General features: G+C 39.2%; 1 long non-coding RNA gene across 2 annotated transcripts in view; it reads left to right on the forward strand.

Moving 5' to 3' along the window:
- Nucleotides 1-23,765, forward strand: part of LOC130836177 (uncharacterized) — a 53,532-nt gene that overhangs the window by 18,999 nt on the left and 10,768 nt on the right. For both annotated transcript variants that reach the window (XR_009049140.1, XR_009049141.1), the window contains 2 exons: nt 21,376-21,580; nt 22,228-22,408. This is a non-coding gene — a long non-coding RNA (uncharacterized LOC130836177). The remainder of the gene's footprint in view (nt 1-21,375; nt 21,581-22,227; nt 22,409-23,765) is intronic.

The following is a 23,765-nucleotide window of genomic DNA, read 5'->3' on the forward strand; positions in this document are numbered from 1 at the left end:
TGAGAGTGGACACCCTTGTCTTGTTCCTGTTCTTAGAGGGAATTCTTCCAGTTTTTCCTCATTGAGAACAATGTTGGCTTTTGGTTTTTCATATATGGCTTTTATTATGTTGAGGTAATTTCCTTCTATGCCCATTTTCTGGAGAGCTTTTATCATAAATGGATGTTGAACTTTGTCAAAAGCTTTTTCTGCATCTATTGAAATGATCATATGGTTTTTATCCTTCAATTTGTTGATATGATGTATCACATTGATTGATTTGCATATATTGAAGAATCCCTGCATCCCAGGGATAAACCCCACTTGATCATGGTGTATGATTTTTTTAATGTGTTGTTGCAGTCTGTTAGCTAGTATTTTGTTGAGGATTTTTGCATCTATATTCATCAGTGATATTGGTCTGTAGTTTTCTTTTTTTGTGACATCTTTGCCTGGTTTTGGTATCAGGGTGATGGTAGCCTCGTAGAATGAGTTTGGGAGTGTTCCGCCTTCTGCAATATTTTGGAAGAGTTTGAGAAGGATAGGTGTTAACTCTTCTTGAAATGTTTGATAGAATTCGCCTGTGAACCCATCTGGTCCTGGGCTTTTGTGTGTTGGGAGATTTTTAATCACTACTTCGATTTCCGTACTTGTGATTGGTCTGTTCATGGTTTCTATGTCTTCCTGGTTCAGTCTTGGAAGATTGTATTTTTCTAAGAATGTATCCATTTCTTCCAGGTTATCCAATTGATTGGCATATAGTTGCTTGTAGTAGTCTCTCATGATGTTTTGTATTTCTGAGGTGTCCGTTGTGACTTCTCCTTTTTCATTTCTAATTCTGTTGATTTGCATCTTCTCCCTTTTTTTCTTGATGAGTCTGGCTAATGGTTTATCAATTTTGTTAATCTTCTCAAAGAACCAGCTTTTAGTTTTATTTATTTTTCTTATGGTTTCTTTCCTTTCTTTTTCATTTATTTCTGCTTTGATCTTTATGATTTCTTTCCTTCTGCTCCCTTTGGGGTTTCTTTGTTCTTCTTTCTCTAGTTGTTTGAGGTGTAAGGTTAGGTTGTTTATTGGATCATTTTCTTGTTTCTTAAGGTAGGACTGTATTGCTATAAACTTCCCTCTTAGAACTGCTTTTGCTGCGTCCCATAAGTTTTGGGTTGTTGTGTTTTCGTTGTCATTTGTTTCTAGATATTTTTTGATTTCCTCTTTGATTTCTGTAGTGATTCCTTGGTTGTTTAAGAGTGAATTGTTTAGCCTCCATGTGTTTGTATTTTTTGCAGTTTTTTTCCTGTAATTGATATCTAGTCTCATGGCATTGTGGTCTGAGAAGATGCTTGATATGATTTCAATTTTCTTGAATTTGCTGAGGTTTGATTTGTGACCCAAGATGTGATCTATCCTGGAAAATGTTCCATGTGCACTTGAGAAGAAAGTGTAGTCTGTCGTTTTTGGATGGAATGTCCTATAAATATCAATTAAGTCGAGATGGTCTAATGTGTCATTTAAAGCTTGTGTGTCTTTATTGATTTTCTGTTTGGATGATCTGTCCATTGATGTAAGTGGGGTGTTCAAGTCTCCTACTATTATTGTGTTACTGTCGATGTCCCCTTTTATGGCTGTTAGCATTTGCCTTATGTATTGAGGTGCTCCTATATTGGGGGCATAGATATTTACCATTGTGATATGTTCTTCTTGAATGGATCCCTTGATCATTAGGTAGTGTCCTTCCTTGTCTCTTTTAATAGTCTTTACTTTCAAGTCTAATTTGTCTGATATGAGTATTGCTACTCCAGCTTTCTTTTGACTTCCATTTGCATGGAATATCTTTTTCCATCCCTTTACTTTCAGTCTATATGTATCCCTTGGTCTGAAGTGGGTTTCTTGTAGGCAGCATATAGAAGGGTCTTGTTTTTGTATCCATTCAGCCAGTCTGTGTCTTTTGGTTGGAGCATTGAATCCATTTACATTTAAGGTGGTTATTGACATGTGTGTTCCAATTACCATTTTCTGAATTGTTTTGGGTTTGTATTTGTAAGTGTTTTCCTTTTCTTGTGTTTCCTACTTAGAGAAGTTCCTTTAGCACTTGTTGTAAGGCTGGTTTGGTGGTGCTGGATTCTCTTAACTTTTGCTTGTCTGGAAAGCTTTTGATTTCTCCCTCAAATCTGAATGAGATTCTTGCTGGGTAGAGTATTCTTGGCTGTAGGTTTCTCTCTTTCAGGACTTTCATTATATCCTGCCATTCCCTCCTGGCCTGCAGAGTTTCTGTAGAAAGGTCAGCTGTTATTCTTATGGGTTTTCCCTTATATGTTGTTTGTTGCTTTTCTCTTGCTGCTTTTAATATTTTTTCTTTGTGTTTCATTGTCATTAGTTTGATTAATATGTGTCTTGGTGTATTTCTCCTTGGGTTTATTCTGTATGGGACTCTCTGTGCTTCTTGGACTTGGTTAATTATTTCCTTTCCCATGTTGGGGAAGTTTTCCACTAGAACCTCTTCAAATATTTTCTCATGCCCTTTCTTGTTTTCTTCTTCTTCTGGGATGCCTACAATTCGAATATTGGTACGCTTAATGTTATCAGTGAGGTCTCTGAGACTGTCTTCTAATCTTTTTATTCTTTTTTCTTTTTCCTGCTCTGTGGCATTTATTTCCCCCATTCTATCTTCCAACTCACTTATTCGTTCTTCTGCCTCAGTCATTCTGCTGGTTATAGCATCTAGAGTATTTTTAATTTCAGTTATTTTGTTATCCATTGCTGTTTGTTTTTCTGAGTTCTTATGAACTGTTTCTTGTACTTTCTCTATTTTGTTATCGAGATTTTGTATCATTTTTACTATCATTACTCTAAATTCTTTTCCAGGCATTTTTCCTATTTCCTCCTCATTTATTTGGTCTTGTGGGTGTTTTTCCTGCTCCTTTGCCTGCATGGTGTTTCTTTGTTTCCTCATGGTTGTCCAAACTTTTGGGGTTGTTTGTCCTGGCGATAGAGGTGTTTATAGAAGACTGTCCAAGCCTCAGACTAATGTCCAAGTATTGGATTAAACGAATATTCAGTCTAGGAAACACATACATGTATAAGACACACAATTACTGAATCCATTAGGACATAAGGCTCTAGAAAGACCTGACAGAACCCCAGTGTGCTATCAGATATTCAAAGAGAAACCCAACAGAAATTGACAACTGAAACAGAACAAATCAGAGACAAAAGCAAAAGCAAACAAACAAACAAATAACACCTTACACATACAAACATTAATCCGGGGAGATTTTGTAAGCTAGGATCAAATATAGAAAAGAGCCAGAGTACCACCAGAGAGAATGGAGATTCTCAGAATGTAATTAGACAACTGTACTAAGAACGAAGATAAGGACAAAAGCCTAATATTAAATACCAAGGCAGTGTGTCATCTGGAGAATAGAGCAAGGAGTCTGAGCAGACCGATAGTGTTGCTTATAGGTATGTTAAGATAAAATAAACTTAAAATGGCTGGAAGAAAGGGGAACAGAAGAGCGTAATGTGGTTGGAAATATGCAAATAAAAAGAAAGGAATAGAAATGTATAAAAGATAGGGATGAAAGGAAAGTATGAGAGATATTTTGTCCGTACTACCAAAAACTTAGCTAGATATAGAAGTATATAAAAAGGCAAAAAAAAAAAAAGAAAAAAGAATAAAAAATATCATTAAAAAATTATGTTATAAAACTTGTAGATCCCTTAGGGCTAAGATCGTATTTAATAAAGAAAAAAAAAAAAAGAGAGAGAGAAAAAGAAAAAGAAAAAAAAATCCAGAACTGATCCCAGAATGGACCAGTTCAATAGGTATTGATACTACTATTTCTGTTTCCTTAGCGTCTCAGCTGTAAGTGTCCTTCTCCTTGCCTTGGGTTTTTTTTTGCGTTATTCTGTGACCAGCAGAGGTTCCTTTATTGTTCATCTGTAAGCCTCGGTGTGTGGGGAGGGAGAGGGTACAATAGTGGCCCCTTCTCCTGGAAGTGAGTGAGCAGTGGCGCACTGTTGTTTCAGTCAGGCTTGGAGGTGCCTGTTGCAGAGGGCGCTGGTGGCTCAGGCGTACACAGAAAGTCTTAGAGTTGGGCCTCTCTTGGGGTTTTTTTCTTTTTGATGCTGGTTTTTTTTTTTTTTTCTCTCGGCAGCCTCCCTGCTGCTGGCGTTGCAAGGAGTTTTAACCTAGCCCCGCCCGAGTGCCTGAGGGTGCTTGTTATCCCTGAGAGCCTTAGGTGGCACACGGGTGTCTCTCCACTGCCTGTTGCAGAGGCGCGGAAAGAGAGGGAGAGGCTACACGCGTGGCTTCTCGCCCCCGCCCGTGAGCCTGCAGCCTCCAGCCGCCATCATGGCCGGGCAGCTCTCAGGGACGGGCACTCCTCTCCGCGGACCTCCTCCCTCCTGTCCTTTCGGTCCGTCACCCTACCGGCAACAGTGTTTCTCACCCTGAACCAGCTCTCCGGTTCCCATGCTCCCGCTTCTGGACCCTCCGTTCAGCCGCAGATCGATGTCTCGGTCCGGGAACGCTGAGCTGTGCTGCGGACCCTCCGTATGTTTCTCACTGCCTCCCGTCTGCCTCAGCTCCGCCGCTTCACCCTCTTTGAGCCGTCGTAGATGCCTCCCTACCGTCTGTGTCGGGCTCCCCGCAGTCCTTTCTGGTGTGCGAGGCCGTCTGCTGGTGTTCAGCTGGTTCTCTGTGGGAATGACTGCGTCCTTCCGTGCATTCCCAATGCATCTGTGGAGAGGGATGCACTCCATGGCTCTCTACTTCGCCGCCATCTTTTCTCCCGGTCCCATTTGTTTAATTTTGCTTTTATTTCTATTGCCTTGGGAGACTGACCACAGAAAACATTGCTACAATTTATGTCAGAATGTTTTACCTATGTTCTCTTCTTGGAGTTTTAAGGTGTCTTGTCTTATATTTGAGTCTTATTACATTCTATTAACAAACCCTTGGAAAGTTGCTGAGGGAAGGACTGGGAAGAATCAGAGGAGGATCACTGTTGCAAATAGTCATTTACACCATCAAGTAAGTGAAAAGACAACCAACAGTGTGAGAGAAAGTATTTCCAAATGATATATTTGATAAAGGATTTGTATCCAGAATATATTAAAAAAAACTCTTTCACTTTAACAATAAAGAGAAAAAGCACTCAACTTTTTAAAAATGTGCAAAATATTTGAATGGCCATTTCTCCAAAGACGATGTCCAGTAAGTACATGAAAAGATGCTCAATATCATTAGTCATTACAGAAATGCAAGTCAACCACAATGAGATACAATTTCACACCCACTAGGATGATTAAATTAAAAAACACACAATAACAATTGTTGATAAGGATGTGGAACAATTGGGATACTCATACATTGCTGGTGGCAACTGCTTTGGAAAAGTGTTTGAGAGTTCCTCAAAATATTAAAAAGATCATATAACCCAGCAATTCCATTCCTAGGTATATACACAAGAGAACTGAAAACATATATCCACATAAAAAACTTGTACATAGATGTTCACAGCAGCATGGCCAAAAAGGAGAAGCAATTTAAATGTTCATTAACTGATGAGTAGAATGTGGTATATTTATACAGTGGATTATTGTTTGTCAATAAAAGTGATGAAGTATTGATACATATCACAACATGGGTAGTCCTCAAAAACAGTATGCTATGTGAAAGAAGTCAGTTACAAATGGCCACATATTGTATGATCCCATTTATATGAAAAGTCCAGAACAGACAAATCTCTAGAGACAGGAAGTAGATTCTGGTCCCAGAGGCAGAGGAGAGGGGTTTTTGTGGGGGGTTTTTGGCAGTAATAAAAATATTCTAAAATTAGATAGTGGTGATAATTCCACAACTTTGTGACTATACTAAAATCTACTGAATTATACACTTTACATACCATTAAGTTTATCTTTTTAAATAATAACCCGACAAAGCTATAATTTAAAAAAGTAGTCCTTAAAATGTTTAAAAAGGAAAATTTTTTATAAATATAATTTTTATTGATAGTATTGTCATTGATAATAGAAGCCCAGAGGAAAATATTTAGGAAAATTGATGAAGGCCATCCTCTGACCCATTCGCTTCATGACACGTTCAGCACCAAGGATAGCTCCCCTGCCTGTCATCTTATCAAAAGTAGCTTACAAAAGGCTACCAAAGTCCCACAAAAGTTTTCTAAAAGTGACATCTGTATTATGCTTTTCTTCTTTTCAACACTGCCATATATTATGGCAGCTATACTTGCCTTTATTTGCACATTTCGTGAACAGTTGACCAGAAGACAAAGGATCTGCTACAACACTTCACTAATCCACTTAGCAAACAAGATATATTCTTATGTGCCAGGCACTCAGAGTGAGATTTTAGACAAGTCATTTGCCTCTATTAGCTTCATTTTCTTACCTAAAACTTGTGACTAATTATACATGCATGATAAACTAAGACAGTATTTGTGAAATAAGTCATATGACTTGTATTCATGAAAGGTATTTTTATTACTGAATTCTTGAACAAGTCATCCCATTGTATTATAAGGCAAGTTATTTTTTTCTGGGCACACATAATATCCTGTGGCACTGGAAGCCCACACTAGTGTCCAGGTCATACTCAGGCTTAAGATTAATTCTGCTAAGAGCTTTCATGGGAAGAATCATCTTCCTAAGCATGTTTCACATGAGCGCAAACTTCTAAGATATAACCCTGGGTCTGGCCAGGAAATGGGTCCATTTCTAAAGATGAGGGAAGGATTAAAAGCTATGTATCCAATCCTTCACCTTTCTAAATTTAGTCCAAAGATGAACTTCAGCACATAATTGCAACTGCATGTCCCCTACACATATTTCCATATGATCAATCCTGTCATAATAGAATTTATCTGTATGGTAGATGTTAATTCTAACCTCATACAACACTGTTAAAAAAGAATTGTGTAAAAAATAGCAGTTCAAAATAAGAAATTATATAGAAAAGTCCTACAAATATTTCAACAGAAAAATTGTGTCAAATCATGTGACCTCATGTTTTCATCTGTGTGACTGTGGTGGGAGGGGGCGAGGGAGGGAAGATGATCTACAAAGACCTAGCTAAAAATATATGGTTCAGTTTCACTGGTTTTCATTACTCTCATTCTTACTCAGATGATTCAACTTTAGTTGCCATTTACCAATCTTATTTATATTTAAAAATCAAAACAACTAGAACAGGTTGCTTAACTCTGCCAAATTCCGTAAAACCAGATGCTGCTTCCTTAAGAAGAAAAAAAAGTACAACAAAATTATTGATTTTTTTTAAAGGGAACAGAGTGGAAGGCAGCCATTTGATCTCTCAGTGTCCATTACTTCCTTTGCTCTGGCTTAAGTAAAAATGTGTGAGAGGTCAGAATACATTTCTGCAGGAGCTCTGGTGTTTAACACAAAAGTCGTAAATAGTACTTCTCTTTCTGAGATAAGAAAGTGCCTCACTCTGAGCAGGCACACACGGGAGCCCCTATCATTCTGAAAAGCTGGGGGACAGATCCTGAGTCCAAATGTTTTAGAAGCAAACACTTCCCATTTCCATTGCATAGTGATTCTTTATTTAACCCTTACTTTCTCCTTCAGTGATTATTATTGCTTTCTTCAACTATAAGCCCATCTGCAAGATAGCTATTCTTTTGTGGTGCACACAACAGTTTTCTTCTTATTCTTAATGATTTCCCTGACTTTCCCAACTGTCTATACTCTTCTTCAAGGTTTAATTTAAACGTGCCATGTCATTTCATATCACCCAGCGACATTTATTATATTTAGAATATCTTTTTCCTAAATGTATTAATGTGGTTTCTTTCTGGTCAGTTTTAGAACCCCATCAGAAAAAAAAAACCCATAATAATTAATATACACTTATGGGAGTACTTGAGATGAGAGACTGAAACTGGAATTTATATTGAAAAAATTCATATACTACTTATAAATAAGCCACCAACACAAGCCACTATATCAGATTCCTTCAGGCTGAAGAAAAGCCATATCATGTCTATTATATTGGGCTTGGGACCATAAATTCAGTTCCCTACAGATTCATGTGCAAAAGCATTTGCAAACCTTGCCCTCCTCAGTTTGGACCCCAGACTCAGTCTGGGGAATGCAGTGAGATCTTGTGTTGCAGGTAGACTCCACATTCTTGGTGTGATGCTCAACCTCAAATTTCTCCATGATTCCTCTTCCTTTTGCCACTACCAAGAAAGATATGTTTTGTCCATGAACGCTTCCTTAGAACACCCCTGAATTCTTTTGGGGAAACCGCCTTTCCTCTCTATGTGCATGTGATTTTGGGAGAACTGTGATTACGGAAGCAGCTGTCCTGCTACCGAGACCCTGAGGGGTCCTGAGCACCTCCCAGTAGGTCCTGGTGTATCTAGAGAGTGGGCGCATGATAAGTCCAGTGCTCTCTTCTGGGACTTTGACACTTGAGCCAGTGAGGTCACTTTGAAGGAAGACTGGAATTCATTAATTCCAGTGGGAGCAACCTAACCAGACTGCTGCTGCGATGGACCATCCCTGGGATTCCTGCGTCCTCCTTCCGGAGCTGCCTGAATTCCAGGACTAATTTTCTGGTCTTCCCGATAATTTTCTTTCCTTTAAGTCAGCCAACGTCAGTTCCTGCTCCTTGCAACCAAAGAACCCTGACCGACTCTCTCACTTCAGGTGGAGCCTCTTGCCATGTTTAATGACTGCTTACAACAACAGCCAGTGCTGTGTATAATACCAGAGAAGATGCTAAAGCATTTACAGGGCTGGAACTGTCTTGGGAGAATTATTGCACAAAAGGTTTTCATTTTCCTTCCATGAAACTAGAGAGTCAGAGAACCACTATAAAAGGAACTTGGGTCATGATTTTCTGTATCTTCAAACCTCATATATTTATTTTTTAATTTTAATATTTTGTTATAAAAGCTATTCTGAAGGTCCAGAACCTAAGAATAAAATTAACCACAATCCCATCTTAGGTCAATTCAAGTAAGACTGGAATTCATTAATTGTCCCTTGTTCAATTTTCCCTTGTTCATGTCATCTTCTAGTCCTGGTCTATGTTTAGAACTCATTTTTATTAACAACACTGTCATAGATGATATTTAAAACTTTTGGTTATTTTATCATGCATATGTTTCTATTTTTCCAGTCTCCTTTTATATTTCCCTCACCTCTCCCTCCTACTACCCACAGATAAACAAATGCTAATAGCAACTCTGCATGTTGCTTTTTCCACTTCACAGGGCATCAGGAATTCCCGCCAGTCAGCTGGATCTAATTCATTCTTTTTATTTGGAGGGTTGGTAACCATTTACGTGTAATGGTTGAGATTAAGTCTACCATCTTGTTTGTTCCCTATTTATCCCATCTGTTCTCTGTTCATTTCTCCCCCTTATTTCCTGCTGTTGGTTTCTTAGCTATACCTCTACCTTTTAGCTTTTAGTGATTGTGCTAATGTCTGTAATATATATCCTCAATTTACCAAGTCTATTTTAAATAATAATATTTGAATGTTGTATAATAACCTTATAACAGTATACTTCCATTTTCCTCTTCCATCCTTTGTGTGACTGTTGTCATACATTTTATTTCTGCATAAGGTATGAACCCAACATGGTTTTTTTTTGCTTTATATAGTTAATTACTTATAGGAGCAATTTAAAGATGAAAAAATACTTTCATATTTACCCAAATATTTACCATTTCTTGTACTCCTCATTCCTTTGTCAGATCCAAGTTTCCATCTGCTTTTCCCTTCTATGTAAAGAACTTCCTCTGACATTACTTAAAGTCATGTTAAATGGCAAAGCCTCTCAGCTTTTGTCTCTTAGTAAGTCTTTATTTCACCTTAAGGTGAAATTTTTTTTTTTTTTATTATTTTATTTTATTTTTTTTTGGGGGGTACACCAGGTTCAATCAACTGTTTTTATACACATATCCCCATATTCCCTCCCTTCCTTGACGCCCCCCCCCTCGATTCCCCCCCACCCTCCCTGCCCCAGTCCTCTAAGGCATCTTCCATCCTCGAGTTGGACTCCCTTTGTTATACAACAACTTCCCACTGACTATTTTACAGTTGGTAGTATTTATATGTCTGTACTACTCTCCCGCTTCTTCTCAGTTTCCCCTTCACCCCCCGCCCCCTCCCATACCTCGAGTTCTCCAGTCCATTCCCTGTATCTGCTTCCCTGTTCTTGTCACTGAGTTCATCAGTACCATTTTTAGATTCCGTATATGTGAGTTAGCATACAATATTTGTCTTTCTCTTTCTGACTTACTTCACTCTGTATGACAGATTGTAGTTCTATCCACCTCATTACATATAGCTCCATCTCATCCCTTTTTATAGCTGAGTAATATTCCATTGTATATATATGCCACATCTTCTGTATCCATTCATTTGTTGATGGGCATTTAGGTTGCTTCCATGTCCTGGCTATTGTAAAGAGTGCTGCAATAAACATTATGGTACAAGTTTCTTTTGGGATTATGGTTTTCTTTGGGTATATGCCCAGCAGTGGGATTACTGGATCATATGGTAGTTCTATTTGTAGTTTTTTAAGGAACCTCCAAATTGTTTTCCATAGTGGCTGTACCAACTTACAGTCCCACCAACAGTGCAGGAGAGTTCCCTTTTCTCCACACCCTCTCCAACATTTGTGGTTTCCAGACTTTGTGATGATGGCCATTCTGATGGGTGTGAGGTGATACCTCATTGTGGCTTTGACTTGCATTTCTCTGATGATGAGTGATGTTGAGCATCTTTTCATGTGTTTGTTGGCCATCTGTATGTCTTCTTTGGAGAAATGTCTATTTAGGTCTTCTGCCCATTTGTGGATTGGGTTATTTGCTTTTTTGGTATGAAGCTGCATGAGCTGCTTGTATATTTTGGAGGTTAATCCTTTGTCCGTTGTTTCATAGGCAATTATTTTTTCCCATTCGGAGGGTTGCCTTTTAGTCTTGTTTATGGTTTCTTTTGCTGTGCAAAAGCTTTTAAGTTTCATGAGGTCCCATTCGTTTATTCTTGATTTTATTTCCATGATTCTAGGAGGTGGGTCAAAAAGGATGTTGGTTTGATGTATGTCAAAGAGTGTTCTGCCTATGTTTTCCTCTAGGAGTTTGATAGTGTCTGGCCTTATATGTAGGTCTTTAATCCATTTGGAGTTTATTTTTGTGTATGGTGTTAGGAAGTGTTCTAATTTCATTCTTTGACATGTTGCTGTCCAATTTTCCCAGCACCACTTATTGAAGAGGCTGTCTTTTTTCCATTGTATACTCGTGCCTCCTTTGTCAAAGATAAGGTGCCCATATGTGTTTGGGCTTACTTCTGAGTTCTCTATTCTGTTCCATTGATCTTCCTTTCTATTTTTGTGCCAGTACCATACTGTCTTGATCACTATGGCCTTGTAGTATAGTTTGAAGTCAGGAAGCCTGATTCCACCAACTCCATTTTTCCTTCTCAAGATGGCTTTGGCTATTCGGGGTCTTTTGCGTTTCCATACAAATCGTAAGATTTCTTGCTCTAGTTCTGTGAAAAATGCCATTGGTAATCTGATCGGGATTGCATTAAATCTGTAAATTGCTTTGGGTAGTACAGTCATTTTCACGATGTTGATTCTTCCAATCCAGGAACATGGTATATCCCTCCATCTGTTTATGTCATCTTTGATTTCTTTCATCAATGTCTTAAAGTTTTCTGCATACAGATCTTTTGCCTCCTTAGGCAGGTTTATTCCTAGGTATTTTATTCTTTTGGTTGCAATGGTGAATGGGAGAGTTTCCTTAATTTCTCTTTCTGCTCTTCCGTTGTTAGTGTATAGGAATGCAAGAGATTTCTGTGCATTAATTTTGTATCCTGCTACTTTACTAAACTCATCAATGAGTGCTAGCAGTTTTCTGGTAGAGTCTTTAGGGTTTTCTACATATAGTATCATGTCATCTGCAAAGAGTGACAATTTTCCTTCTTCTTTTCCAATTTGGATTCCTTTAATTTCTTTTTCTTCTCTGATTGCTGTGGCTAACACTTCCAAAACTATGTTGAATAACAGTGGTGAGAGTGGACACCCTTGTCTTGTTCCTGTTCTTAGAGGGAATTCTTCCAGTTTTTCTCCATTGAGAACAATGTTGGCTTTTGGTTTGTCATATATGGCTTTTATGATGTTGAGGTAATTTCCTTCTATGCCCATTTTCTGGAGAGCTTTTATCATAAATGGATGTTGAACTTTGTCAAAAGCTTTTTCTGCATCTATTGAAATGATCATATGGTTTTTATCCTTCAATTTGTTGATATGATGTATCACGTTGATTGATTTGCGTATATTGAAGAATCCTTGCATCCCAGGGATAAACCCCACTTGATCGTGGTGTATGATTTTTTTAATGTGCTGTTGCAGTCTGTTAGCTAGTATTTTGTTGAGCATTTTTGCATCTATATTCATCAGTGATATTGGTCTGTAGTTTTCTTTTTTTGTGACATCTTTGCCTGGTTTTGGTATCAGGGTGATGGTAGCCTCATAGAATGAGTTTGGGAGTGCTCCGCCTTCTGCAATATTTTGGAAGAGTTTGAGAAGGATAGGTGTTAACTCTTCTCGAAATGTTTGATAGAATTCGCCTGTGAATCCATCTGGTCCTGGGCTTTTGTGTGTTGGGAGATTTTTAATCACTGTCTCAATTTCTGTACTTGTGATTGGTCTGTTCATAGTTTCTATTTCTTCCTGGTTCAGTCTTGGAAGATTGTATTTTTCTAAGAATGTATCCATTTCTTCCAGGTTATCCAATTGATTGGCATATAGTTGCTTGTAGTAGTCTCTCATGATGTTTTGTATTTCTGAGGTGTCCGTTGTGACTTCTCCTTTTTCATTTCTAATTCTGTTGATTTGCATCTTCTCCCTTTTTTTCTTGATGAGTCTGGCTAATGGTTTATCAATTTTGTTAATCTTCTCAAAGAACCAGCTTTTAGTTTTATTTATTTTTCTTATGGTTTCTTTCCTTTCTTTTTCATTTATTTCTGCTCTGATCTTTACGATTTCTTTCCTTCTGCTCACTTTGGGGTTTCTTTGTTCTTCTTTCTCTAGTTGTTTGAGGTGTAAGGTTAGGTTGTTTATTCGATCATTTTCTTGTTTCTTAAGGTAGGACTGTATTGCTATAAACTTCCCTCTTAGAACTGCTTTTGCTGCGTCCCATAGGTTTTGGGTTGTTGTGTTTTCGTTGTTATTTGTTTCTAGATACTTTTTGATTTCCTCTTTGATTTCTGTAGTGATTCCTTGGTTGTTTAATAGTGAATTGTTTAGCCTTCATGTGTTTGTATTTTTTGCAGTTTTTTTCCTGTAATTGATATCTAGTCTCATGGCGTTGTGGTCTGAGAAGATGCTTGATATGATTTCAATTTTCTTGAATTTGCTGAGGTTTGATTTGTGACCCAAGATGTGATCTATCCTGGAAAATGTTCCGTGTGCACTTGAGAAGAAAGTGTAGTCTGTCGTTTTTGGATGGAATGTCCTATAAATGTCAATGAAGTCGAGATGGTCTAATGTGTCATTTAAAGCTTGTGTGTCTTTATTGATTTTCTGTTTGGATGATCTGTCCATTGATGTAAGTGGGGTGTTCAAGTCTCCCACTATAATTGTGTTACTGTCGATGTCCCCTTTTATAGCTGTTAGCATTTGCCTTATGTATTGAGGTGCTCCTATATTGGGGGCATAGATATTTACCATTGTGATATGTTCTTCTTGGATGGATCCCTTGATCATTATGTAGTGCCCTTCCTTGTCTCTTGTAATAGTCTTTACTTTCAAGTCTAATTTGTCTGATATGAGTATTGCTACTCCAGCTTTCTTTTGACTTCCATTTGCATGGAATATCTTTTTCCATCCCTTTACTTTCAGTCTATATGTATCCCTTGGTCTGAAGTGGGTTTCTTGTAGGCAGCATATAGAAGGGTCTTGTTTTTGTATCCATTCAGCCAGTCTGTGTCTTTTGGTTGGAGCATTTAATCCATTTACATTTAAAGTGATTATTGACATGTGTGTTCCAATTACCATTTTCTTAATTGTTTTGGGTTTGTATTTGTAGGTGTTTTCCTTTTCTTGTGTTTCCTACTTAGAGAAGTTCCTTTAGCACTTGTTGTAAGGCTGGTTTGGTGGTGCTGAATTCTCTTAACTTTTGCTTGTCTGGAAAGCTTTTGATTTCTCCCTCAAATCTGAATGAGATTCTTGCTGGGTAAAGTATTCTTGGCTGTAGGTTTCTCTCTTTCAGGACTTTCAGTATATCCTGCCATTCCCTTCTGGCCTGCAGAGTTTCTGTGGAAAGGTCAGCTGTTATCCTGATGGGTTTTCCCTTATATGTTGTTTGTTGCTTTTCTCTTGCTGCTTTTAATATTTTTTCTTTGTGTTGAATTGTCGTTAGTTTGATTAATATGTGTCTCGGTGTATTTCTCCTTGGGTTTATTCTGTATGGGACTCTCTGTGCTTCTTGGACTTGGTGAATTATTTCCTTTCCCATGTTGGGGAAGTTTTCCACTAGAACCTCTTCAAATATTTTCACAGACCCTTTCTTGTTTTCTTCTTCTTCTGGGATGCCTATAATTCGAATGTTGGTACGTTTAAGGTTATCACTGAGGTCTCTGAGGCTGTCTTCTAGTCTTTTTATTTTTTTATCTTTTTCCTGCTCTGTGGCGTTTATTTCTTCCATTCTATCTTCCAACTCACTTATTCGTTCTTCTGCCTCAGTCATTCTGCTGGTTAGAGCATCTAGAGTATTTTTAATTTCATTTATTTTGTTATCCATTGCTGTTTGTTTTTCTGAGTTCTTATGAACTGTTTCTTGTACTTTCTCTAATTTGTTATCGAGATTTTGTATCATTTTTACTATCATTACTCTAAATTCTTTTTCAGGCATTTTTCCTATTTCCTCCTCATTTATTTGGTCTTGTGGGTTTTTTTCCTGCTCCTTTGCCTGCATGGTGTTTCTTTGTTTCCTCATGGTTGTCCAAGCTTTTGGGGTTGCTTGTCCTGGTGATAGAGGTGTTTATAGAAGACTGTCCAAGCCTCAGACTAATGTCCAAGTATTGGATTAGACGAATATTCAGTCAGCTATGTCAGGTTCTCCGCAGCCCTTTCCGGTGTCCGAGGCCGTCTGCTGGTGTTCAGCTGGTTCTCTGTGGGAATGACTGCGTCCTTCCGTGCATTCCCAATGCATCTGTGGAGAGGGATGCACTCCACGTCTCTCTACTTCGCCGCCATCTTTTTCTCCGAAGGTGAAATTTTTAAAGAAGATTTTTGCTGGATATAGAATTCTATGTTGACCGTATTTTTTTTCATTCTACAATTTAAAGATGCCCCTTGTCTTCTGACTTGCATCATTTCTAAAATCTGCTCTCGTTCTTATCTTTATTCCTCCGTACACCATGTACCTTTCTTCTCTGGCTGATTTTACGATTTTCTCTTTATCACTGCCTTTCAGAAATTTGATTTTGATGTGCTTTGATGTTAGTGTGTGTGTGCGTGCATGCATGCTATTTGAGATTCCTTAAGGTTCTTGGATCTGTGAGTTCATAGTTTTTATTAAATTTGGAAGTTTTTCAGCCATTATTTCTTCAAATATTTTGTCTCCCTCTCCTCCCCTCCTGCCAACACACACTTTTCTGGGACTCCAATTAAACATGTAGTGAACCATTTTATATTATCATTGAGGCCTGATTTATTTAGTTATTTAGTTAGTTAATGTTTCAGATTGAACAGTTTATATTGCTACATCTTTAGGTTCACCGATCTTTTCTTTTCCATGTCTAAGCTGCAGTTAGTCCCATCCAGTGTATTTTTTCACTCCAGATATCCAGAAGTTCCACTTGGTTGTCTTCACTCTCCTGATTATATTCATATTATTTAAACATATTGCACATGTTTGTAATTGCTGTTTCAAAGTCTTTGTATAGCAATTCCACCATCTCTGTCATTGGTGGGTCTTCTTCTATTGACTTTTTCTGCTCCTGGTTATGGGTCATATTTCCTGATTTTTAGCATGTCTAATAACTATTTTTGGATGCTGAACATTGAGTCGTTAGGTTATTGACTATCTGAACTTTGCTATCCTTCTTTAAAGAATGTTGGTTTTGTTCTGGAAAGCAGTTTAAACTCCTGGAAGATCAGATTGGTTTGATCCTTTCATGGGTTCTTTTTAACTGTTTAAGGGTATGTCTGGAGTAGCCTCTATTCTGGGCTAGTTTAGCTCTGCTACTTAGATGTGACCCTCTGGGTCTCTTGAACAGTCACTTTGGATACTGGGTCTCTTGAAGGCATAATGTGAAAGATCCATGGCTTGACCTTGACCTGAAAGATCCTTGGCAAGAGATTCATAAAATCTCCTCTCCACATCGTACAGCTTGAGACAGAAGAGTTGCTGTGAGGAAGTGTGGAATTGAGTTTGCCTATAGTTGCAGAGAGGGACCAAATGTATGACTGGATGCTGAGAAAGTTATTATAGAATGTTCATGTAAAGAAACATTTCTGGCAGATAGTGGATCATGAATCAGAAGGTCAATAACTCAGTGTGGTACTTCATTCTCTCTGTATACAAGGACTTGACAGCTTTTTGGCTGGCTACATAGATAATGTTGAACTTCCTGGCCCCGGTGAGGATTAAATGGCACTGACGATTGCGTTAATCTAATGATGCCTCTTCTTAGGACCATCAGCCTGCAAATAAGACCTTTGAGGACCTGCTACAATTTTGAAGCAGTTGTCCCTCGTCACATGTCTTTGCTTACATTCCTGAACTTTATAAAAGTCATGAGATGGTCTTATGTTGAGAGATTTCTTTCCAGTTCATATTTGAAGAAGCCTATTTTGTTTCACTCATTTGAAAATGCCTTTGGTTACAATTTTTCATCACTGTCCTTTGTTCAACACAACAACTCACTTTGAAAACCTCACTATCTGGTGATGGTTTAAGAGTAAAGTAAGGGAGATGGCGTGGAACCATTTGAAATCATGTCACTATATTTATTTACTCCTGTTTTCCTGAGCTGTGGTAAGTAATTACAGGTTAGTACCAACAATATCTATTTTATAAGGGGCTTGCTTCTCCCCACATGGATATTCAACTTGGTGTCTGAGGTTATTAAAATGAAGCTTTAGGTCTGACTGCTTTTGTTACTATGGTTTTTACAGCATTGTTCAGCATTTGCCCATTCCATTAGGTCTTGCCGAACATTCGCTTGTGGGAAATATTTCCTCTTCTCTGTATGTTTAAGCCTAAACTTATGTTGGCTTAGTTTAGTCGCATTGTTGACCTTTGAAATGTAGGTGAGTTTAATGTCCCCCAACACAGATTGGCCCAGGAGTAGATTTAGTGGATATTCATTGACAACACCAAACTATCTTTTCTGATACCCATCATGAGGCTCTCCAAAGATTTCCCATTGTTTTTATTTACTTAGTGTCTAGAAAGCCACAAAGGTAATCTGACCAATGAGGACAACCAGCAGGTTTACCCTTCTAAGGGTCTGGGTTTTCTGCTCTGTTCCCTGGCTCCAGGCTGTATCTCAACAAGCATAATATCCTGTAGAAGGAATAAGAGGCGTAGGGAAAACAATATCTCATTACAGCAAACATTAAACTAACCTGTGATAGAGCTGTTGGGAATTCTGTGCATAAGTTCCAGACAATCAGATTTGACCTTGGTGCTTATGCTTAAGCGTGCAGGAGCCAATTTCCACTGCCGGTAAGAATTTACTACCCAGGGAACAGAGAGAGAACAAATTAAGGAAGTTGTCACTAAACCTGGAGGAAGGAGACCATGCCAAATTCACCCTTTGCAACATGAAGTTCACATATGAGAGCCAGAGGACTTTACAGAGCTAGCCAACTGCAGACCAAAAGTGGGGCTGAAAACGCCCATAGGTGGTGTTTAGAGAACAAAGAAGAAATGTGATCCACTTTCTGTCAGAAAGCTGCAGGAAAGCTCATAGGACTTTGGGCTGCATTTTTAAAACAGCACATGTGCATCTTCTTAGCAATTTAAACAGATCAAAAGCAACAAAACTGCACACGAAGGGAATTACTCTGGACACCTGTAACTCTTTTTTTCTTCCTATCTTCCTTCCGACCATTGAGAAAACTGCCTCCGGAGGACAACCTTGTGTGACTCTTACTCTAAAGCTTTGATGCCACCTGCCTTGCATTTGTCTTTGTTCTTCTCTGATGAACTCACTAACGTTTCTCTCAGTGAGGATTCCAATTGGATGACCACCAACCTTAATTACGAGGTGCTCTGAACCGCCCTGAGTCTTCTTCCTTCCCTGAAGGCCAATCATGTGCACCTGAGCTGTGAAAAGCTCCACATGTATTTGATACGGTTGGAGGCATGCCCTGATCACACCCGCTTCCCAGAAACTTTGAATCTGTGCTGCAGGCACCCAGGCCCTGGTGCTCCGGCCACAGATGATTGGATAGAGTTGTGCACGTGGTTCAAGGGCCGTGGGCCGGCTGAGCCAATCAGATTCTACTTCTCAGGATTTTGAACTGATGAATGAAGATGCAGCTTCCTTCAGTGGCAGGAGCAGCCTTGTGTGCCCAGAGGATGAAGAGTGGGAGATGGAGGTGGAGAGAGACAAAGAGAGGAAGGGAAAGAGAGAGATCATGTACAGAGTGAGGTGGGGAAATTTTGAGCGAGGAGACCATCTCTCCGTGGATTGTGAGAGATGCAGCTGTAAACTTCACTTCTTGGCTCTCTAGGTCCCTTCGAGGAGGACTGGCTGTACTTCCTGCCCTGTCGTCTGTGGGATTCTCCTTATCAAACTGACTCAAGTGGTTTTCTATCCTCACAACCTAACTGCTTGAACAGAACCCAAAATATGTTAGAAGCATAATTCTTGCGTTTCTGGCAAGACTGGCTTAGGGTCAGGCAGTATTTCATATTAATCACCAAACAGCAACTTCAGCTCATAAACATTTGTCATTCACACTAAAATCCCCCACAGAATTGGAATTCATGGATTTGCTCAAAACTCTTCCTTATTACAGTCGGTAAGCCTATGACCCCTCTTCAGCCCAGCATCCACCTGTGAAGGTCAAACACAGTGTGTCTTTCAGATGCGTGAAGACCCTTAGGAACCAAGGCGTGATGAATGTGTCTGGTGGAGAAGAGACCATTACTAGCCACCTGTTGTTTAAGAACTCTCTCTTATCCCATTTGCCACCAAAAGTTATTTCCCCTGTGTTGGTGATAAGCTTCCAGGACTTCACTTTTCCTGATTTCAGCTGTGTGCGCCAAGCACGTGTCCTTCTGTTTCTGACTTTGATAAATACCTGAGGTAGACTCAGGCTACTATGCCCTTGCTTCCCTGTTTGCCACACCAGCCCCACCCTACACCACTGTCCCCTACCTGGGACCTGCCAGGAGGCTCTGCAGAGTCCAAGCTGGAGTCAGGCCTCTTCCAAAGCAATGGAACATGGCATGTGTTCCCTGGGCATCTTAATGTTGTGTTCATTCTGAGGAGTCCGTGACCCCAATAAATATTGTTCTTTCATGAGCCATATTTGTTTAAGAACCTATTTCTCGGTGAACTCAATGTCCTTGGTTAATTTTAACCTCACTAGAGATAAAATGTTAGCAATACTTGGTCCGACTTCTTATGTCTGTTGTGGCCATTCCATAGGTCACTGTGACTTGATGCATATGTGGGGGGATCATTAACTTCAGGAAGCTTCTCTCCCCAGGACTACATCTAAAAATTGGTCTCTTCAAGTCCTGGATCAATAAAAGAGAAGGAGGGACTTCCCTGCTGGCGCAGTGGTTAAGAATTCCCCTGCCAGTGCAGGGCACACGGGTTCGATCCCTGGTCCAGGAAGATCCCAATACCCCAGAGCAACTAAGCCCGGGTACCACAACTACTGAGCCTGTGCTCTAGAGCCCACGTGCCACAACTGCTGAAGCCCGAGTGCCTACACCCATGCTCTGCAACAAGAGAAGCCACCGCATTGAGAAGCCTGTGCACCGCAACGAAGAGTAGCCCCCGCTCACCACAGCTGGAGAAAACCTGCAGGCAGCAACAAAGACCCAATGCAGCCAATACATACATACATACATACATACATAAATTTATTTTAAAAAAAGGAAAAAAATCATCACAGTATGAGATTCTTTGCTTCCTCAAGAAGGTTAATAGCTGAGCTTGGCTTTCATTATCAACTTGTGATTCAGAATTCATTTGATATTAATATGAGCCCTGTTCTAGTGACATTGATGTAAGATCCACACTCCTTCCCACAGGAGCTTGAAATCCAGTAAAGAAATAAATGTGATGAAAATTTTTGTCAACCATAAAGAACTGAAATCAAAGGAAGTTTTTTGCTGATTTCTGCTAAGAGAATATAGAAACCTATGGAAGCCTCCTCAAAGAAGTGGCAGATATAACTGGGACTATCTGATGGCTGACTCAAGGACCTCTGCCCAGCAGAGGGTATGACTCAGAGGAGAGATCCCAGCCCCCATTCACACCTCAGTCAGGTGCCCTGAGCAAGGCTCACACCAGACAACTCTACACAGTGGCCTTGGCTGGACCAATAGCAAAACAACAAAGCAAAAGCACTGCACTCCCATTCTGGGCAAAATCCCAAACTCCCAGATAAATAACAGCACAATCTGTTGATTCTTGCCTGAAATTCATGTTTCAGTGCTACTAAAGTGTGCTCTACACATCAGTGCCACATTGCAAGCTCATTCTGCCCATCTGCAAGAATGTGTACAGAAACCGAGAGCAAGTGTTTAGAAACTTTTATAACAATTTGATCTCAGTGCAACATTTTAATTTAATTTTACAAAAGTGCCAGGGTGCAAAGAATTGGAAATTTTAACAATGGGTCCATCACCACAGATGCACTGTGCATAGTTTTATGAGCACTGCTCTGCAACAATTTTCAAAAGGAAAAAGCCACTTTACTTCCTGCTCTAAAAAGAGAATCACGTGACATTTCCTTTCTGTGTGCAGTACGTGGAGTGTCTTTCGGGGTGCTAGCACACCGTCACACAGGAGGGACAGCTGAAATGCAAGCAGTAATACAACTGGCCTCACAAGTAGACTGAAGTGTCCACTCTTACCTCATGAAATATAAGCCAAGTGGAAAAATTTTCTCATTTCCCATTTCTCACTAATGAATTAAACACGGATCAAATATACAGCAGGGCTGAGTTTTTATTTTAATCCATGAGTTTTTATTTTAATCCATCCAGCATGCTTAATTACAGCTAAGGGTAGCTTCTGATAAGAGAGAGAGAAACACGTATTTATCTTTCCTATTTAGCTATAATGTTATGAATATCTTATAACAAGCATCATTTTTGCCAAGCATCACCTCATCTCTCCTCCTTTTTCAGTTAAGGGAGTCATAAATGTGTCTGCTTGGAATCACATACTGAAAGTTCCATTCACGCAGTCTTCGCCCCCGTTGTCAGTTTGCACCAGCTGCCTCTCATCACCTAGCCCTGAGGTCCTTCCCATGAAGTTGGTCCAACAGAGAAGCGAGCACCCAAAGGAAGTCCACGTGCATGCTGAGTGGTGGACAAAAGCCGAGACTTGAAGGTACATGAAGTAATTTCCAAGTTGTCTCCAAGATTCTGTCTTTGGGGATGACAGTGATGACAAGACATGAGGCCAGGAAAGTCCCAGGCTTTCGTGTTTGTCCTTAGAAAGGTGCTGATGTATGGTAAGGGGTAAGTAGCAGTGGAGTAAAGTTACTCGCTGCCCGTGAAGCCTTCTAGCATTACTGATTTGACCTTCACCCCACCTTTTCAAACTCGAGGGTGAGTAAAACAGAACAGGAAAATGCTATGCCGATACTTTTAACTACCAGCCTCTATATGGCTCTGTCTAGATGTTCTGTCTGAGGTTTTATAAGTTAGAAACAAGAAAATATTCTTTGTTTATGAATAGGCTATTTCAATGGAAAAAAATATTTCTGCACTTTTGGAATGCTTCTTAGAACACATTTCTTGTTTAAATAAGCTATTTGTACAGAAATGGGTTTTACAACCCATCTAGACTAAGTTGAAAATATTTAAAGTGGGCATTTGAAAAAAAATTCTAGGAAATTCTCTAAACTTCTCCAAGTGACTAAGTGACACTGGTGGCCACAAAATGACTTAAATAATCTAAGACCTGATGACGCTGACTGTAAGGACCAATGGATCATTTATATACAGAACTTTTTTTTTTTTTTTTTTAAACAGAGAGTGGTATTTTCTCCAGAGAGAATGGGTAGGAATAGAACTTGAACGTCCCACATGTGGTCCACTCATCCCTGCTAGCTTTGAACCACATTCGTTCCACGCTGAGCTCTTGTCCGGTGCAGGCATGGCAGGCACTTCTGGCTGTTCTGCAGGGCCTTCTGGTCCAGAGCTGGTTGAATATGTGAGTACTTTTTCTATCACTTATAAACCATGTTGATATTAAGCATAAATGTAGTCTAGATAAGCTTTCATTTTCTCAGCCTAGAGAAGTATAACAGGAATAAAACCAAAGTGAATTGAGGGAAGACTCAACTGTTTTCAACAAATAATACAGAAGTGATTGTATAAACCCACTTAATTGTGTGTCTGATTGTAAAACAAACGTGACAAACAGGATTTGAAGGAAACTGAATGACCATAGAGAAAAGTATACCTTAGTCAATACTAAGATAATGAAACAATATTCAACTTATGAGAAGCAACCCAATAGACCGTTAAAGTTTCAGATCTATAAGAACATATATTTAAAAAACTTACACAGTAACAATGTACAGTCTTAAGCAGTGTGAAACACATTCTTAGAAGATTCACACAGTTCTAGAAACTTGCTATTTATGAGAACTGACACTAATTCTGAATTACTCATTCCTTTATTCTTATTTGTATAGGCTTTCACATATCGTCGGTTATCAATTAAAAAAATACCTTCTTTAATGTGGATTCCCAACAGATTCAGAGTACTCAGAAATTAATTTTTTTTCCTCCCCAAGTCCAGCTTAGACAGAATTAAAATGGTCTTTAGATCTCATTAAAATAGGAGAAAATTATCTGATATATAACAAAAACAAATATTTCCATCCAAAATTCATTTGCAGAAAAGTCCCTGGAAAATTAACAAGAACGCCCCTGATCTGGGCTGCTCTTCTCTCCTGGAGGCTGGGCTGAACCTGTGCTAGCTCCATCTAGGGCTCTCCCTACCTCAGAGAGGGCCCTGGGGCTTTCCTCTGGCTCCCCCATGAGTGGAAATGACTTTAGTTCAGGGCTGTGAAGGCCCACATCCAAGAAACCGAAGTCACCAAGGTGGCCCTGAACTAATAGTGTCTTAGGGACCTTTCAAATGATAGTATTCCTAGGATGAAACCAGAAGCCATCAGTAGTTATTTATTTTGGAGACAAAGCAAAACATGATTTGCGTGATCCGTTTGGTCACCTAAACCTCCCTCACGTTGGGCTTTACACTGAGGGTCCTTCAAGCCTGGAGGAAATACTGAGATTAGAAGGGCACGATAGAAAGATAATGTGAAAAGTAAAAGAAATCCAGGTACCAGGTGGGGAAATTAAACTCAATTATCAAAAAAGTCAGTCTTAAAAGTTCTGAAGATGGAATATGGTGAAGCTGCACAATGTGAATGTACTTAATGCCATTGAACTAAACATTTAACAATGGTTAAATGGTAAATTTTATGTATACTTTACTACAGTAAAAAAGTCAGTCTTGTACTAATATTCATATAACCCCTCAGTGTGCACACGCACGG

Source organism: Hippopotamus amphibius, chromosome 15 (assembly GCF_030028045.1).
Source record: "Hippopotamus amphibius kiboko isolate mHipAmp2 chromosome 15, mHipAmp2.hap2, whole genome shotgun sequence".
Taxonomy (NCBI): Eukaryota; Metazoa; Chordata; class Mammalia; order Artiodactyla; family Hippopotamidae; genus Hippopotamus; species Hippopotamus amphibius.